This window comes from Petaurus breviceps, unplaced genomic scaffold, assembly GCF_028583685.1.
Source record: "Petaurus breviceps papuanus isolate PSGF00001 unplaced genomic scaffold, PetGlider_PUasm1.0 37, whole genome shotgun sequence".
In the NCBI taxonomy this organism is placed as follows: domain Eukaryota; kingdom Metazoa; phylum Chordata; class Mammalia; order Diprotodontia; family Petauridae; genus Petaurus; species Petaurus breviceps.
The window spans coordinates 75,757,959-75,763,958 of NW_027186296.1; positions in this window are offsets into that span (position 1 = coordinate 75,757,959).

Here is a 6,000-nt window from a genome sequence, read left to right on the forward strand (position 1 = left end):
TAGAATGTGATCTCCTCGAGGGCAGCAAACTTTTTACTGTCTTTGTGCCCACAGTGCCTGAAACAAGACCTGTCATAGAGTAGGTGTTTAATAAGTGATTTTTGATTGATTCTAATGTGTTTGGTAAGCAAAGTGTATGGCATCTATATGTAAGGAATCATCCCTAGTGCCAAGAAGTAAGATGAGCTTGGGCTTGGGTGAGTAAGGCTTATAGACAGGTTGCTTAGAGGGCCCAGATGCTTAGGGAGCCATGCACCCCACTGGTTTTTGCAGCTGGGGGTGAGAGGCTACAGGGACAGTCTTGTACTTCCGTATTTGTGAGCATTCTCTGTCTCTGTCTTTAAGGGATATCAGTCTGTGAATGACCAGAGACCTCACTCAGCCTTCCATCCAGGATCCCAGGATCATGGCTCTAGAGCTAGAAGGAAATTCAGAGGCCTCTTAATCCAACCTCCTCATTGTAAAGATGAAGAAACTAAGGCCCATAGAGATTAATGACTTATTCAAAGTCGGATGGGTATGGTCAGAGGCAGAATTTGAACGTGGGTCCTCGAACTCCAGAGAAAGGGTTTCTAGGATGTCTTAGAATGTGTTCGTGGAGTCTGTGTGTCTGGTATGCCAAGAGACTATACAGGTTGAGGTCAAAGTTTAGAGGTTAGAGTATGTCTGAAAGTAGCTACAGATGGTGTGATGGAGAGCAGGATAGAAGTCAGTCATACGAAGGCACCAAGATTTTCAGGGAGGCCATTTGGGGATGGCTAGGAGCCTGGGAAAGGGGAACAACTACTACCTGAGGTTGCTCTAAAAGAGGGTGTAGGAGGTTGAGGAAGCTGCAGGATTGTCCTCTCCTAAGACAGCATCTATATGTCCTATAAATACTGAACCCCAAGCTAGGAAGGGTCATCCACTTACACCCCCCTCAAACAATAGGGACAATCCAGAAGACGTTTGTAACACATGCTCTAGCCCTCTCTCCCAGAACCAGTCTGCTACGTTTCCTCAGGGTTACAAGGAATAAACATGAAAGCTTGGGCTGTTACTCTTCTCTATTTCCACTGACTCAAGTCCCTACCAGCTATGTCCCCCTCATTCTTAGGGGTTCAGTAACCAGAACCCAGTTCCATTTAACCACTTAACATTGGATAGGTTTTACAAAGGAATATTGACTTAGAAGATATAGCAGAAACAAATATAAAAGCATTTTCCCCAATGCCTCAAGGACATAATTTCTCTTATACTACTTCATTTGGGATGGGTGGGTAGGAAGGAAATAGACTCACAACTTAACTCATTTCCTACATACTTCACCCAGGTCATGTCCAGATGCAGCAGGACTCCTGAGTGAGTCTTTTTTTTTTTTTTGCTTTTTGGAGGGCAATTGGGGTTAAGTGACTTACCCGAAGTCACACAGCTAGTAAGTGTGTCAGGTGTCTGAGGCCAGATTTGAACTCAGGTCCCCCTGACTCCAGGGCTGGTGTTCTATTCAGTGTGCCACCTAGCCGCCCCATGAGTTAGTCTTTCTAATGGGCTGAGTCACAAAAGTCTCCCCTTCCCAAAGATCACTCCTTGCTCCTCAAGGCATTGACCCTGCACTGGCTATAAAATGCTGCCTAGATTCCAAAACCCAGATTTCTGTGGTTTGTTCTCCTAACCTTTGAAATTGCCAAGGCTGGAGGCTCCACTCCCTTAGCTTAGAATAGAAAAGAACAAACAAAAAGACCAATGACCAAGTCCTATTTCTTGGGGCCATATGACCTCAGAGGAGAGAAGGACTTAAGGTTTCCCCCTTACCACATGGTCTCTCCCCCAATGCCATGATTGAGAGTCATAGAGTGAAGCCAAGGAGCAAATGAAGCAAAGAGGCAGCCAAGGCTGATTCACACCATTTTGAAGATGCCAACAGTTCTGGCCATGTAGTCAACTGGAAAAGGCTCCTCCCAAGCATGTTGTTAGCCAACCAGGGCCAGTTACAGAATGCCTACCCATGACTGTGATCACACCAAGGCATCTGCCTTCTATATCATCATGATTTTCCCAAAAGCAAGCTCCCTAGTGTCCTCCAGGTGAAGAGGTTGCACCAGCCATGCAAGCTGATAGGGTCTGTGCATGCACCAGACTCCTATTACCCATGGACACACATAGCTGACATTCATACTATACTTCACAGGTCACTGGGAATTTCACTTCTATTATGTCATTTGATCCTCCCCATTCCCTTGCAAGGGAAACAGAGCAAGCATTATTATATCATCCCTATTTTATACATTTAGAAACTGAGACCAAGAGAGGTGAAGGGATTTATCAAAGGTTATGCAGTTAAATTAGTCAGGGGTTGGTAGGTGGTTTAGTGGATAGGCCACCAGGCCTGGAGTCAAGAACACTCATCTTCCTGAGTTCAAATCTGGCCTCAGACACTTACTAGCTACATGACCCTAGGCAAGTCACTTAACCTTGTTTGCCTCAGTTTCCTCATCTGTAAAATAAGCTGGAGAAGAAAATGGCAAAGCACTCCAGTATCTGTGCCAAGAAAACTCCAGATGGAGTCATGAAGAGTCAGACATGACCAAAATGACTAAATAGCAACTCCTCCCTGCTAATCTAGTGTTTTTTCCACTAAACTACAACTATCAGAAGAGATTCATTTACACACAATCTGCAAATTCATGTATCACATAGATGCCCTGGGCCAGTGGGGGCAGAGGGGCAGCACTTCATCTCGGTCTGTGGTGCATTGAATGCCAAGTCTAGCTCATCTGACTCCCAAGCTCTACACAGATTCCCTATGGGAGTATTTGGACTAATATGAACTTACTTGTACTTCTCCATGTGAAAGAGACAGAGAGAAGCAAGAAACAACAAGATGTAAAAACAGAGAGAGACAGGAAGAGAGAGAGAGAAGAGGTAGAAGGGATGGACTCTTGGAGAATTGTGAATGAAAAGACTGTGAGAAGTTCATTTTGTAGGGTATTTATTCCCCTGCTTCCTTTCCCACCCATCCCAGGAGATGGCTCTTTTTTTATTCAATTTTATTTTTAGTTCCAAATTCTCTCCCTCCCTTCAATTCTCCCTTGCCCTTGGAGAAGACAGGAAATACAATGCTCATCATTCATATGAAGTCATGTAAAACACATTTCTGAATTAACTATATTCTGGTGGGGGGGGACAAGAAAAAGAAAGAAAGAAAAAAACATGCTTCCATCTTCACTCTGATTCCATCAGTTCTCTATCTGGAAGTATATTATATTTTTCATGAAATTTTGGAATTTTGGTGGCTCATTATATTGAATATTACTATGTCTTTCACAGTTGATTATCTTTACAATATTGCTGTTACTGTGTAAATTGTTCTCCAGGTTCTACTCAATTTGTTTTGCATCGGTTCATGTAAGTCTTCTCAGGTTTTTCTGAAAAGGGATGATTCTTATGTTTGGCAAAAATAAGTTGATTAAATGGGTCCCAGGAAGCAGATCTAGCATTGAAACACGATTAATTTGCATGACGGATTAACTTGTCTTCCGAGGAAGTTACCTTAGGATGGAGGCAAACACATAGAGCTATGATTGGATCTTGCCATGGAATCTATTAAGGCAATGACAACCCTCCAAATCTCATTCCAAAACCAGTCTCAAAGTCCTAATCCCAGGATATATTTTGTACATACTTAGGTAATGGTAGGACTGTTCCAATCCTTAGAGTGCACACAATATTCTTTGTCTCATACCAACCCATATAGAGGTTTATGAAACCTATTTCTGGGAATGCACTATGGAGGGGTTTTTCCTTCCTCCCTCTCCCCATTTCAGATCATGCTCAGGTATCCTCCAGCTGCTTTCTATCAGCCTATTATATGGTACTAAAATACCTTTTTTAATTAATTGGATGCTAAGCCAGAACTGAGTGTTCACACAAAAAGGTTTGATGAGTAAACTCTGGTGACCTCTTTCCTGGCAGCTTTTGAGTAAGAAGGAAGAACTTCTGTGGGCCTCTGTTGTAAAAGGAGGGGATGTGGAATCAGTAGGAGGAGCCCTTCCCTCATGTTGAACTCATGTTGCTTCTGGTTTTTTTTTTTTTATTTCTTCTTCTTATTCTTATTCTTGCTCTTAGGTGAATAGCCTCAGAGATGAAATGGACCAGATTATGACCTTGCAACCTTTGAAATGTCAAAAGAGCCTTCAGAAGTCCAGCAACTGGAATTTGTACCAGTATCTGCCATCAATCTCAGAAGCCAAGAACTTTTGGTGAGGTCAAGAAGTAGCTGAGTGATCTTGACTCACCCCCAGCAAGGAGCCAGGTAAGCTGAACGAGAGAATGACTTGTCTCTTAGTAAACCACACCCAGAAATTATCTTGGTAAGGATTCACAGGGTCAGGAAGTACCTATCTTCTCCAGTTTAGGGGTAAGGAATGTTTTGTAGTAATAACCACTTTAAATTTGAGTCCAGGGATCAAATGGGAGCATAGAAGGGAGAATATGCTTTCCAGATGAGGGTGAGAGGGTTGGGGGGAGAGATATTTTTGATTTCCACCCTTGCAACAATTTCTCAGTAAATATTCCTTTACAGACTTAATTAATGTTAATTCCTTGATATTAGGGAGATATTAACTTGTTAAATGATATGGGGTAACACACCAGTGGGGGCTCTGGAGAAATAGTATTAGAAACCACTACCCCTCCTGCTAACTACTAGAATTCTGAGGGAAGAACTAATAGCCACTCTCTGGGGACATTACTTGCCAGTCCAGCATGAGTTAGAAGAAGAACCCAAGTTCTATGCTCTAACCTTATATATGTACATGGTATTTCCCCTGAAAGGGTGTAATCTCCTTGAGGACGGGGACAATTTCATTTTTGTCTTGGCTAGTCAGTCAATCAATAAGCATTTATTAAGTGCCTACCATGAGCCAAACACTGTGCTAAGTGCTGAAGATACAAAAAGAAGTGAAAGACAGTCCCTGCCCTTCCTGAAAAAGCTCACAGTCCAATGGGGAAGACAACAATTAAACAAATACATACAAACAAGCTATGTACGGCGTAGATAAGAAATAATTAACAGAGGAAAAGGCACTAGAATTGAGGGGTTGGGAAAGGCTTTCTTCAGAAGATAGGGTTTTAACTGATACTTGAAGGAAGCCAGGAAAGAGTAGACTACTGCATAGTGAAATGCCTGGACCATAGTAAATCCTTAATAAATGTTTATTGACTGATTGGTGAATTTTAAGAACGCTGACATTTGGATGGTCCTATTCCTCTCTCTACCTAAACAATGCCCTAATCCTCCAACTAAACAGAGAACTTTGCACATAGTAGGGGCTTAATATATTTTTGTTGAGTGAAGAGTCTCTCATTCTCCAAGGTCCTCTAGGTCTCCCCAAACTATTCCATTTCTCCTGCATAGAACCCAAGGGAATTGTTAAAACCAGGATCAAATTGTCAAATCTAGTATTCACCTTTTCATTTATTAATCATTCATTGATGAATGCTGATGAAGGCAATATGGAGTAGTATGAGCTTTTTTGAGTGAATGAATGAATGAAAAAAGTATTAAGTGCTTAATGTATGCAGAGCACTGCACTAAGCTCTGAGAAATTCAAATAGAAAAACAACACAGTCTTTTGTCAGAGGGCTCTCAAGGGTCCATCTGCAAGGCAGATGGAAAGACCCAGTGGTTTTAGGGTGCAGCAGCAAGGCAGATGCATCTTCTAGAGTGTCATTTCCCTTGATAAAAACCATAGCCCTTTCTGATGTTGAAGTATTTGTTGGTGTCAAAGACTTTGTGACCTATTATTTACTCATTCATCCATGTTAAGTTTTTTTTTAATGTTACCTATATGTGCATTTATTCAGTTCTTTAATAGATTTTTATTGATCCTACTATGTGCATATAAATATTGGAGTCTGAATCAGAATTAGAGTCCCATATTAGAGTAGATTAAGTTCAGCATTGTAGTATGGTAGAGGCAGCTAGGCAACATAGTAGATAGAGTGATGGGACTGGAGTCT